The 13,380-nt window shown below is 43.1% G+C and overlaps 1 protein-coding gene and 1 pseudogene across 6 annotated transcripts in view; both read left to right on the forward strand.

The window, feature by feature from the left end:
• PTK2B (protein tyrosine kinase 2 beta) overlaps positions 1 to 13,380 on the forward strand; it is a 125,881-nt gene that overhangs the window by 67,109 nt on the left and 45,392 nt on the right. The window lies entirely within an intron of this gene.
• LOC147581624 (U2 spliceosomal RNA) lies at positions 11,248 to 11,367 on the forward strand (annotated as a pseudogene).

The raw sequence follows: 13,380 nt of genomic DNA on the forward strand, positions 1-13,380 counted from the left end.
GATTAAGTGAATATTAGGTCATTTCCCCCACTCAGAAGTCCAAGGATTTTTAATTGCTCATAGAATAAAGTTCAAATTGTCTTCTTTTAATGTTTATCCACTTCTCTGTCCTATTTTCAAAGAGAGAAGTAAGATGGCCAGATTGGTGTTTTCGAACAGTATATAATATCCTGCAAGATGTTAAGAAGTATGTCCAGGAGAAGGGATTTTATGGTCAAAGAAGTCTGGGAAATGCTTGGTTAAACAATTCCAAATAGATTCTTTGTGACAGGACTTCCAAGAACCTTAAATATGCTGATATGTGTGGTAAATCACTAAAAAAGGGCCACAGAGGAGATGTTTTCTTAACTAAGTCATTTCTTATTTGCCTAAGAAACCCTTCCTTTAAAAGGTGGGCCACTAATTCTCTGGAAAATAATTTGGGGATATGTTTTCCCTCAACTCTGATAGCAGCACAAAAAGGGCAGGAGAGAGGAAAGGCTGGGGACATGGATTAGGGAGCTGTGGCCATAGTGCAAGTGGGAAATGATGAGGGCCTGAACTAAGGGAGTGGCATTGGAGCAAAGACAAGTCAACACATCTGAGTACATCTAAGGAGGCAGAGTTAAGAGAATTTGATGATTAACTGGATGTAGGGAGGGAGAGAAAGGAAGGAGACAAGAATGACTCATGCATTTGCTTGGTTAACTGAATAGGTGTCAGAGCCCTTCATTGAGATACCAACAGAGACAGGAAGGTTATGTTCTGAGATTTCAGCTTTATATGTGTTGTGTTTGAAGTGTTTATGAAACGCCCCCATGGAGGAACATGGGCCTGGAGCTGGGGAGGGAGGAAGGACCCAGAGAGAAGGATTTTGGAGTCATAATGCAATGGGTATGATGTGAATGGATGGGATCACCCACAGAGAGTGAGTAGAGCAAATGAGGAAGAGTTATAATCAGGAAACCCTGGGAAAGCAACTTCTAAGAGGCTGATAGAGAAAAAAGGTTAGATTAAGGAAAAAGAAGAATTATCCAAAGAAAGATGAAGAGAACCAAGAGATTAGGCAGGGGATACAAAGGTGGAGGAAACTTTGAGGAAAGAGTGGTTAGCAATCTCAGACACTCAGAAAGGTCAAGTCAGATAAGGCTAAAAATAAGTTCGTTGGCTTCAGTAACAGTGGCCATGTTCTTTTGCTGGGCAATTTCAGTGGAAAGATGGAGGCAGAAGCCATTGTGAAGTTAATGGGAGAGTGGAGACAGTGAGTATAACCAATATTTCAGAGGGGTTTTGACCGTGGAGGGAAGGAAAGAGGAGAAGGCAAGAGGAACAGTGTTATCGGCAGAGGGAACAGCGTATTTCCAGCACAGATATATCAGCAGAGGATAGGACACGCAAGAATGAAGAAGAGGGAGGTGTCAAGAACGCCATCTCTGATTCAGGTAGACAGGACCTGGAAGGTCCTGAAGCGGGAAGGTATATGGCAGGTTTGAGGCTAAGAGATGTCCAAGGTTGGCTATTTAAACTATGCTAAAATTTTTTGGTTTCATCTCATCTTTTGTGTGAAGCCACTGATTTAGTAGTTTAAACATATGAATGGCATGAGATTGCATTTTTAAAAGATCACTTGAGTTACATAGTGGAAAATATGTTGGAAGAAGGCAAGAATGGTTGTGGGGAGATGTTAGGTGGCTATTGAAGTGACCCATAGGAGAGATGATGATAACTTAGATTAGGAGTATAGCCATTAAGGTAACAATGATGACAGTCATGGTGACGATATGTTGATGGTAATGGTGGTGGTGGTGATGGTGGTGGTGATGGTTGCGGTGATGACATTGAGGTGATGGTGGTGATGATGATAGTGATGATGATGGTGATGATGGTGGTGATGATTATAATTGTGGTGGTGATGATAGCAGCTAACACTTTTGAAAGGACATCATATGTATTATCTTACTCAAAGGAACTTATCTCAAAGGAACTCTATGAAGCACATACTATTATTATCTCCATTTTGTATATAAGGAAACAAGGTGCCGAGTAGTTAAGCAAATTGCTAGCAAGTAGTGGAGCCTGTTTTCAAACCCAGTCACCACATCTCCTCAGCCTGCACTGTTAACCATCATGATCTATGGAGATAAATTATTACTATCTAGAGAATTTAGGAGATACGAATGAAAGGTTTTGCGGATGGACAGGAGATGCAGGAATGAAGAAGATGAAGGTGGCAGCCCTGGTTCAGGTGAAGAGGGTCCCACTCCCTAAGATAAAAAACATTTGAGGAAAAACTGGTTGGAGAGGAAGCAGCTCACAAGTTCAGTTTGGGACCTGTCAAGTGCAGTTGAGATGCTCTAACATTTTCACATGAGAATGTGGAGCAGACTTTTTGATTCACAATTCTGGAGGAGAGAATGGGGCTGAAGATGAACAGTTGAGTGTTGTCAGCCTCTGGGTGGTGGTTGGAGACATGGCTATGGGCGAGATCATTAATGAAAGAGTCTTAAATAATGTCTTGGTTCATTCCACAAATATTTGTGGAATACCCCATGCACCTGGCACCATGCTAGTTACGCCCTGGGAGTATCATCATACTGCAAAACAGATGCACCCCCTGCTTTCATGGGGCTTCTAGGCCAAGGGTGAGCCTGACATTGACTCACACTAGTCAATGAACCTTGACAAATGGAGGCAAGTGCTCTGATAGGAAGAAAGAGGGTCTGTGAGAGCGTTTTAAAATACAAAAGAATTTGGTCTAAACATCAAGGAACAGCTCTGCTCTTCAGAACCCGTTTGTGGACACTGTGTACAGTTGCATACAGATCCAGACCCAGCTTTCCTGCCTGAGACTCTTGGGGAGTGCCCCCCCACCCTCTGCTCCCGACTTCTTCCTGCACTCTCCTTCCCTAGTGGGGCTTTGTGCTTGGATGGGTTTTTCTACTTCCAGCTCCTGTCTTCTTTCACCATCCTCCCCATGCTCAGTTAGCCAAGCACTTGTCCTTCCATAAGAACACATCTGAAACACTGACACCCCCACATAGCTGTGTCTGATCCAGTAGAAACAACAGAGCATCACCCTGGCATGGTCCATGTGGTAGCACATTTCCAAAACAGTTACCACCATGTGCTCTTGCTGATTTCATGTTTTCCTTCTTGTTCTCAACATCTTTCTATGTGAATGCAATAGCCTCCTGATGTTTTCTCTGGGCTGTTAAAAGCTATGTAAATAAGTGCTGGCCCTTGAGCCTAGGATCCAGCAGAAAGCAGACAGGTGTTGAAGGGAAGGGAGTGAGTGCCAAATGAGAAATGTATTTTGCTCTTCTTGAGTTTTGGTTTCCCTTCTGTTTGGTATTCGTGAGAAATTCTTTTTGTTTGGAAGCTCTGACTCTCTGTTGCAAGTGGAGGCTTATATCATTATATATTTCTCTAACATGCTAATTTGCTTGTCTGGGAAAGAGGTTAAGATAACACTTTGTAAACAACTAGCAGAGTGCCACCCAGGCGTGCCCACACAGGGCGTCTCTCTTTGACTCTTACTAGCTTCTCTTTTATTCCCATTCTCCCTTCCTCTCCTCTCCTCTCTCTCTCTCCGTCTCTTGTTCTCTCCCTCCCTTCCCCTTTCTCCTCCCCCCACCCCATCTTCTTCTGCGTAGATTGACCTTACATCCTGATTCATGTCAGATAGTCCTGGTTTACACACACTATCTAAAGATGATCATTAACAGTACCCCTGCCAATCTCAAGAACATCATGATTTGGAGGATAAATTATATGTCACTACTTGTAAGCGTCATATTCACTCTTGTTTTTGCCGGGCATACTGACTTGCTGGCTCATGGTGTTTTCTCTCTCTGCCTGATGTCGGCTGACCCGCTCTCTGCGTAGGCTTTTCTGCTCATCATGGGACTTCTGTGTCTCATACAGGAGGGCCTCAAGCAGAAAATTAAGTACTTATCTGCAATATGGTGTGGTCACAAGAGTGCTGGGGGGGCCCACACCTCTAAAATCCTCTCCCTTGGCCAGCCTCTGTCATGCTGAAAAGCCACGTTCAAGATTTATCCTTGTTTTGTCCTGAAACATCATTCTACTAATAATCCACATTTACATCCCTGGGGAGAACAGAGACTAAGCCAGCATTTGCCCTTCTGCCTGGTCTAGCTGCATCCCATCCCTCACAGCAAGACTTCTAGGCTGCAGGGTTGGCCTGCAGCACGTCTTGCCTGGTGTGTGAGCAAGGCAGAATCTGGCCCCAGTGTAACCTGCTCTGTACTCACTGACCTCACCTATAAATCCAGTGGTCATTGTATATACAATACATTCAAGAATATTCCCAGAAGGATACATTTCAGATATTGAGACCCAGTGTCCCTGCCCTACACATGTTAGTTTCAAGTTTAAACCTGTCACTTAACCAGACACTGGGTACTATGGACTGAACATTTGTGTCCCCCACAACCCCAAAAATTCATGTGTTGAAGCCCTAACCCCCAGTGTGATGATATTAGGAGGTAAGGCCTTGGGGAGGTGATTAGGACTAGATGAAATCATGAGGGTGGGACCCCCATGATGAGATTAGTGTCCTGTCAAGAAGAGGGAGAGACACCAGAGCTCTGTCTGCCATGTGAGGACCCAGAGAGAAACCAGCCACCTGTGAACCAGAGAGGGAGCTCTCACCAAAAACCGAATCTGCTGGCACCTTGATCTTGGACTACCAGCATCTCGAACCATGAGATATAAATATTTGCAGTCTGCGGTACTCGGTTACATCAACCTGAATGGACTACAGCACAGGGTCAGCAACCCCATGTGGTCAGAGGAGGTGTCTCCAGCCCCAAAGTTCATGGTCTCAGGTTCTTTGTTCCCAGAGCAAGCCCCGCTGCCCTCCTTCAGATGTCCCTGGGGGTGAGACCACAAGGTCGAAGTGCAAGAGGAAATCCTTGTCCCAGAAAGTTGCTGTTTCTAAAAGAAAGGTTGCCCTAAGGAGAATACACAAAGCCACGGAAGGCTAGTGCACCATACTTAAGGACAGTCCCTGAAAACCTGAGAGGAAAGGGTTCAGCCAGGAGACCACAAAACATTACCACAGAGACTCTCACAGTGATATAAAAAAAGGCACATGAACAAGGACCTCCTCCTTTCTGCATCCCCTCCCCATTTCCTGCACTTGCTTACCAGGCCAGCCCACCCACCCACAGACGCCTGCAGAGGCGAGCGCCAGGCAAGCACGCAGAGTTCTGAGCCTCTCTGTATTTATCTGGATGCCTACATTCATTATATCGACAAATTAGCAGTCAGGTGCCTATGCTTACGTTTCTATTTTTAATCTGGCAGTTGCATTGCCGAGCGTCCCTGTTAGACAGAGGCTTTTGTCACATCAGAATGAATGCTCTCAGAGTGATAAGTTATGCTAACTTTTATTATTTTGTTCTTCGATCACTTTTTAAAAACTATCCCTTAGGTGTGTTGAGAACTCAGAACTTGTATAGCTGTTGTATTTGTTTCCTAGGGCTGCGGTAACAAATTACCACAGAACCAGGGGCTTATTAAACAGAAATGTGTACTCTCTCACCATTCTGGAGGCTGGAAGTCCCATATCAAAGGGCTGGCAGGACTCAAAGGCAGACTCTTCCCTGGCTTCTTCCAGCTTCTGTGGCTCCAGGCTTCCTTGGCTTAGGACTACAGGACTCCAATCTCTGCCTCTGTCTTCACATCCCCTCCTCTTCTCCCCTCTGTGCACCTCTTGTCTGTATGTCTTTTGGAAGGACACTTATCACTGAATTTAGGTGCCACCCAGGGAGTCTAGAATGATCCGAGCTTGAGATCCTTAACTTAAGTACATCTGCAAAGACCCTTTTTCCAAATGAGGTTATATTCACAGATTCTGGACTGGACATATCTCTTTGGGGTCATCATTCAACCTATTGCAGCCATCAGTTAGGATCACAGTGTCTGTTGGTGGAACCCCCATTCCAGCATACACAGATTCATGTATATAGTACACAGGTGAGTGTGAGCACTTTGCACACATCTACACACCCACACTGAAGTGAAACCTAGGTGTTGGGAAATGACAACAGAGCATGGACTAATGCCACCTTTCCCCACCGCTGTCCAGGATGTCCTGTGGCCACCCTGTGCCCTGGAAGGATGTTTCTTATGACACTGTCACACTATAGGATGCCATAGGTTGGTTCCTTGACTGAATCTCACCCAGCCATATAGCTTGAAATTGGTGACCAAATTTATAGCACTGACTCCATGATCTCCTCCCATGCCTCCAGCTCAGGTGTCCACCTTGCTGTCTCCACTGGACATCTGACCTCGGCGTGAAGGATCATACCCAAAATCCCCTCCTCAAACTCTGCTTCTCTTCCGGTCTTTCCTAGCTCCAGTAACTGCAGCTCTGCTCTCTCCGTTGATCGTGTCTCAGGCTGTAGACCTCAGAGGCATTTGTGAATTCTTTCTTTCTCTCACACACTGTATTTAGTCTTTCCGGAAATCCTGTCAACCCTACCATCAGAACACCTGGGTTCTGACCACTTCCTTCTCACGACCTGTCACCTGGAAGGATGTGCTTGCCTGCTAACTGTTTCTGCCCATAGCCCACTATGGTCCATTCTTCAAGAAGCGACTATGGTGAATCTTTAAAATATCAGTCAGCTGTAGAGATGTATTTCAGATATAGGTTAGAACATTTCACTTCTCTCTGTTATTTATTTTTTGTTTGTTTATATTTATTTATTTTCACTACTCTCCTTTAAACTGTCCAATGGCTACTTTTCTCACTGAAAATAAAATCCAAAGGTCTTACCTTGGCTGACAACCAATGTTGGCAAGCCATGGCCTGCAGGCCAAATATGGCCCACCACCCATTTTTGTAAATAAAGTTTTATTGGGACACAGTCACACTCACTTGTTTACCTATTGTCTATAGCTGCCTTTGAGCTGCAACAGCAGAGTTGAGTAGTTGCAATAGAGACCACATAGCCCTCAAGCCTAAAATATTAATAACCGGGACCTTTACAGAAAAGGTTTGCCAAGCCCTGGCCTAGCCCTCTCTGCCTTTCCTCCTGTCACTTCACTCAGTCCTCTCTACCTCAACCCACAGGCCTCTTCACAGTTGCAAAAACACACCAAGCACACTGGGGCTGCACACTTTGGGACTCTGTATGATACGGTTTCTTTGCCTGGAAGGTTCTAGCCCCACAAAGAAAGCCACTCCTCCCTCCCTTACTTCCTTTGGGGATCATTCAAATTCCCCCTTATCGGAGAGGACTTATGGGCCATCCCCATTCTGATGACTGTATCTGCTTTGTTTGTCTTAGTACTTATCAGAACCTGAGATATTAGTATACGTATTAACACCACCCCCAGTACAAAATAAGTTCCATGAGAGAGGGACTTGTTTTTGTTTCCCCAATTTGCTGAATGAATTAATGAGTAGTTGTTTAATGATGGATAGATGGATACATTCCATTTATAAAGCCAATAGAGATTTACTGGCTAGAATTCCACGTCTCAGTTCCAAATTCTAGTGGGGAAGAGAGAGCTTCCGATTGATCTGATGTGTACAGGGGGTAATGTCTTGGGTCTGTGGCAGTAAATGTCCAAGAAGTGCTGTAAATAGGGCTGGCAGATTGGTTTATATATCCGCTACAATGGTCTTCCTAGATGAGGCAGATGATATGAGTCACCAGGGAGTTTTTAAATACCAGTTTTCCAAGTCCCATCCCAAATTCCTTGAATTAGAATCTCAGGGGCTGAGACTGGTCACTGCCTCAAAGGACTCAACCTCTGCCTGCAGAATACCCATCTGGCTCAACATTCCCTGGAAAAGGATGATCAGAATCACTTAGATGGTGGGAAGCCCCGGGGTATGAGGTCATGTTATAGGGTCTAGGAATTCACAAAATACTTTTAAAAGATCTATGAAGGGGTGACAGGAGAAGGCTGGTTGAGGCAGAGGAGAAGAGGAAGTGTGTGGGTGGGCATCAGGTGGCTGGAGCTGGCCATCTCCCATTGTCCCTATCTAACTTTGACAGTAACTGCCTCTTGTCCATCTCGAAACAGAGGTGGCCTCTGGGAGATAGGAGGCCTGTGTCTTACTCACCATTATATCCCCAGTGCCTACGTGGAGCCTAACACAGAGTGGGCAATTAATAGATGTTGTGAATGAATGAATGAATGAATGAATGAACTGATGCCTAGAGAGTACTCAAATGAGATCAGTAATCTTCCAGATCACTTGATATAAAGACCAAATAGGAAGTTGACTGGAAGGGAGATTGCCATTCATAAGTAATAACATGTAGGAGGGGTAATAGAATTTCAACTGGCCCAAAGTAGAATTCCCTGGATATTCTTGGACAAGTCACTTGACCTCCCTGGGCCTCACTTTCTTCATTTAAAAACAGAGTCACATTAAGGAATCTCTAAATTTACTTAAGGCTCCAAAATTCCAGCCTAAGATTTACAAGCTTAATAAACATTTGAATATTTGAGTGTCTGTAGAATCAGAGATTATATTTTTGTGGCTACATCAGTGAGCTCTGCTTTCTAGGATCTAGAAAGCAAAATATCTGTTCAACTTCATTTTCATCATGTCTTGAGTGAATTTTGGCCATCCTTCTTCTCTCTGGCTCTGTGAAATTTACTGGCTAGCCAGCATTTTAATTTTAGAGTTTTATATTTTACAAGGAGTTTGTTTGTCTCTTAAAAGTTGATCTTATACATAGGGTATGAGTTCTACACTTGGTAGCATATGAGCCAAACACACAGGCATATACTATGGCATTTGTCTCAAGCTGAAAGATGATGTCTGCTCCTACCATTCGAATATGATTTTTTTAATGCCTAATCTGCACAACCAAGCCTATTTTAACAGCTGAACTAAAACAATAATTTTTGAAGAGTTTTTTTTACAATTATAAAATGAATTTATGAATGATATACATGAAAGGGAAACTACAGACCAATATCTCTCATGAACATAGATGCAAAAATCTTCAGCACGATGTTAGCAAATGGTATCCAACAGTTTATAAAATGAATGTATGTTCATCCAATACAACTAATAGCATTTTATTTAGCACTACTGTGCACAGGCACTACACTAAGCTCTCTCTCTACCTATATAATCTCATTTACTCCTCGAGAGAACTCCATGATACAGGAAAATGTTTACAGTTTACAAATGAAGCATCTGGAGCAGAGAAGTTAATTTTTCCAAATTCATAAAGCAAATCAGAAATAAAACAGTTTCTTACTCCTGAGGTCATCCTCTGAACTACCACATTGTATACAAAAGTTCAAACACAGGAAACCTGGAAGAATAAAAACATATGTGTGGCTATGCACCACCCCGAAACAGCACTGTTCACATTTTGATATATTTCATTCTGGATTTGTTTGTTTCAGCTCCTAGCACTATCATTCTTTGTATATGATTTCATATCCTATACCTCCCATTTATTACAATAGAACCATTTTCCAAAAGTTTTCCAATCTCTTTAGATAATTTTTAAAACTAGCATATAAACCTTGTGCTGCCCTCCCATTATTTTCATGGCCCTTTTCAAACTATTTAGATTGGCTGCTTGCTGTGAGGACTTTGCTATTTAAAAAATTTCTACAGTGAGTTTCTTTTTACACAGGGTATTTCTGTATTTTGAGTCATTTTTTTAAAGTTTATTTATTTTTGAGAGGGAGAGTGTGTGTGTGTGTGAGAAGGGGAGGGGCAGAGGGAAAGGGGGACAGAAGATCGTAAGTGGGCTCTGTGCTGAAAGCAGCAAGCCCAACAGGGGATTAGAACTCATGAACCACAAGATCATGACCTGAGTTGGATGCTCAAGCCACCCTGGCGCCCCTCTGTATTTTGAGTCATTTCCGCAGTTTATGCTTTGTCCTAGTCTGCTCTGGCTGTTACAACAAAATACCACAGACTGGGGAGGCTTAAACAATGGAAATTTATTTATCACAGTTTTGGAGACTGGACATCCAAGATGGCAGTTGCGTTCTTGTGAAGGCCTCCTTCCAGATCTGGCCACTTTCTTGCTGTGTCTTTACATGGCAGAGAGAGATCTCATCTCTCTCTTGTTGCTCTTACAAGGGCACTAAACTCATTCATGAGGGCTTCTCCTTCATGACCTAATTACCTCCCAAAGGTTCCACCTCCAGATACCATCACATTGAAGATTAGGGCTTCAACATATAGATTTGGAGGTGACACAGACATTCAATCCAGAGCATGCTTCCAGGCATAGAACTCAGTCAAAGATATGAACATGTTTCCAATTCTTGACATAGCATGTATATCTCTTTGGTATCAAACTGGGATGAGAGCTCCTCTGGGCAAGGACTTTGTCTTGTCACTGCTACATCCACATATATCCATAGCACTTGGAATGGGGCCGATATGTGTCACAGGCTCAATGCATAATTGTTGAATGCAGGGAAAGGAATCATTGAGAGGCTCTCTTATGTAATGACTGCTCTGTGCAGAAGAAAACAGGTACTGAAGAGATGAGTCAGCAGTTCCCCCTGGGGGTTGTTCCACACTTCCTGGAAGGTGTTTCAATGTAAGGGCCTCCTTTTTTGATTGTCACATTGTGACACTGGGGCATGAAGCAAAGTATTTTTCAGGCTGCAGCCATGGGTGTTGAATGGTACCACACAACCAAGAATCGTCTAGCCCCAAATGCCAGCTGCACCCATTGAGACTCACAGAGGTGAGTTATGGAGCATTATGGTGAAATGATCACCCCGAACCCATCACCCTGTGCGAGAAATAAAATTTCACCAATGTGTTGAAGTGACCCGTGTGACCAGCCCCTCCTGTTGAGGCACACACTACATCCTTACAAATGAATCACAAAAATCATCCCTTAGAGCACCCTGGGTGGCTCAGTTGGCTAAGCATCTAACCCTTGATCTCAGTTCAGGTCTTGATCTTAGGGTTGTGAGTTCAAGCCCCGGGTAGGGCTCTGTGCTGAGCATGAAGACTACTTAAAAAAAAAATCATTCCTTGAAGACTTATTTTAGTAGGGTGATTTTTCCAAGAAGTATGTGAAATCCACCTGATACTTTCCTAACTGATCTGTAGTGGTCTTTACTTCTCCCAAATTTCAATTGGACATCAAGAGCCCTTCCTTGTGGTTTATTAGTAAATCCAAACATTTGACAGAATGGTCTTATTTTAACAGAATATTTTTATTGCTCAGAGACACCTCTTATGTTCTGTTTGAGTCATTTAAAGAAAAATCCTTTCTCATCGCTTCTCGGCCTTTTGGCTAAGATCAAGTGTAGCATCTGTTCTTATCAGTTTAAAGAGAAGGTCTCTTGTTGCCTTTTTGACCTGATTTTTTGTACTTTTTTGGGGTTTTACTTCCTGCCTCTATGTGTGGCAGACAGGAAGAGGAAGGAAGGAGCCTGCTATAGTGAGCTTTTGCCCTGAGAACAAAACCCTTCATGGCCTGCTTGCTCCAAGCAGAAGGCAGTCACTTTTCTCTGCATTATTTCTTCCCAGCCAACTTCTTCATGGCCATGACCTGACATCCTACAAGGCTCATTTATACACTTTAGCCACCTGCTGCTGCTAGTACTGGCTTCGCTTTGGAAACACCATCAGATCCCTTTGCCAGAAACTATTTTCTTCAGTCACCTGTGCTCCTTGTACACAGCTAAATGGCTGTTGGAATACCGGCAACCATGGCTCCCTCTTCTTCCCTTAGCCACTACCATGGGGTGGGTCTCCGAAGGTGCCAGTTCCCTCTCAGGCACGGAGAATCTCAAGACCCTCTGGCCTAGGCATGCTTGGACTCCATTTTAGGCTCTGAAAAAAAATTTTTTTAATTCTTTTTTTTTAAGTTTATTTATTTATTTATTTATTTATTTATTTATTTATTTATTGAGAGAGCGCACACACAAGCAAGGGAGGAGCAGACAGCAAGAGAGAGAGAGTCAAAGAGAGAGAGAGAGAAAGAACACACGCATGAGTGGGAGAGGGGCAGAGACAGAGGGAGACCGAGGATTCAAAGCAGGCTCTGTGCTGACAGCACATGTGGAGCTCAAACTCACAAACCACAAGATCGTGACCTACAGGATCTCAAAATCTATATCTCAGTTATAGATTTCTTGAGTTAATTAATCCAGCTCCCCAAGTTGGCTTGACCCTTCTGATCCCATACCTATCCCTTCTCCTCTGCCTGCCCATTATGATAATGGTCACCATTTATTGAGACCTACTCTGTGCCAACCACTGTGCTAAGCTCTTTATGTATCTGTAACCAGCATGAAGCTGGCCAGCCTCCTTTTCCCTTGAAGCTATTCTCAGTACAGTGTACAGTGTCATATTGTCACAGTGTCACAAATGTTATTAGTATATCATCTAAAAAGAATTGAAAATCAATTTAAAATTTTATCCTCTTCAGGAGAAAAACAGCATTGGGGTTTCACTTTCAAGATAGCAAAATTTCTTAAAATTCTCATAATCATTTCTTAATATCCATTTAGGTTGGCTGCTATCCAGAAATGTCTTTACTTGTACTTTTGGATTCCTGAATTCTGGCCCAGGCAGCCTCTTTTCTTTCTCCCCTCTATTGTTTATTTCAAGATCTGTTATTTTTCTCCCTTCAGTCATTGCTTCTTTCAGTGTAAGTCAAACCCAATTGGACTTAGACCTCTCCACTTTACCCTTCCCATCACTAAGTTTATGCTACAGAAGTCCAAGAATTGGTTGGTGCACATAAACCCCCTTAGAAGATGAAGGAGAAGACAGTTAACATGTTTATAACTTAATATATGCTCTATTTATTTACATCCTATACTACCTTATTTAGTCCCGCCAAAGATCCCATAGTGGAAGAGATATTTTCCCATTTTACAGATGAGGAAATAAAGTTAGGTGACCGGGCCAAGACCACACAGCCATGGCCAGATCCAGTAGACACTAAAGCCTATGGTACTAATCACCACACTCCTGATCTCTTGAACATTTTTGACCATGAGTCTCTGTCCTTTGTAACTCCTACTTGTTAGCCAGAGAGCTGGCTCATATTCACTCATTCATTCATCCATTCTTCAAATATTTGTGCCAAGAACTGGGCTTGGGGTAGGGGATGATATCATATGTCAGATTTGGCTTCTGACCTTAGAGTTGAAAAGCTAGAAAGGTCAACGTGGACAAATGCCTTAGTTCTAATTAGTAAATGTCTATATTGGTTTCTTAAGAGTGCCATAACAAAGTACCACAAGTGTGGTCATTTTAAACAACAAAAAAGGCATTGTCTCACAGTTTTGGGGGCTAGGAGTCCAAGATCAAGGTATTGGCAGGACCATGTTCCCTCTGAAACCTGAAGGAGAAAATTCCTCCTTGCCTTTCTTTGGTTTCTAGTGGTGTGCCTG

The sequence above is a fragment of the Puma concolor genome, chromosome B1 (genome assembly GCF_028749965.1).
Source record: "Puma concolor isolate L17-30 chromosome B1, mPumCon1.1.hap2, whole genome shotgun sequence".
NCBI lineage: Eukaryota > Metazoa > Chordata > Mammalia > Carnivora > Felidae > Puma > Puma concolor.